This window comes from Kogia breviceps, chromosome 18 (assembly GCF_026419965.1).
Source record: "Kogia breviceps isolate mKogBre1 chromosome 18, mKogBre1 haplotype 1, whole genome shotgun sequence".
NCBI lineage: Eukaryota > Metazoa > Chordata > Mammalia > Artiodactyla > Physeteridae > Kogia > Kogia breviceps.
In genome coordinates, this window is record NC_081327.1 from 56610091 (window position 1) to 56610594 (window position 504).

The window sequence follows — 504 nt, forward strand, 5'->3', positions numbered from 1 at the left end:
GCTGTGAAGTGATTTTACAGATTAAAGTCCCAGGTCAGGTGATCTTAAAATACGCAGATTATCCGGGAGGCCCTGACTCAGTCAGGTGAATCTTGTAAAAGCAGAGCGTCTTCTCTGGCTGGAGGCCGAGGGGGCTGACAGAGATGTTAGAAGGATCAGGAGGCCGCGAGACATTGTTTCTCCTCTGAAGACAGCTGGAGCCACGTGGGAAAGAATGTGGGTGGCCTCCAGGGCAGAGCACGGCCCCAGCCCACAGCCAGCAAGGACACGGGACCCCAGACCCACAGCCTCGGGGAAGCAGATTCTCCCGCAGATGGGAGCCCAGCTGGGGGACACAGGGCTTTTCGGCTGTGAGACCTAAACAGAGAACCCGGTAGAGCCTGTTCAGATTTCTGGCCCACGGAACTGTCAGGTGATAAGTGGGTGTTATTTTAAGCCACTAAGTTTGTGGTAACTTGTACAGCAGGAGATGCTAACCCTCCTCTGCTCTTGATGCAGGTCGGG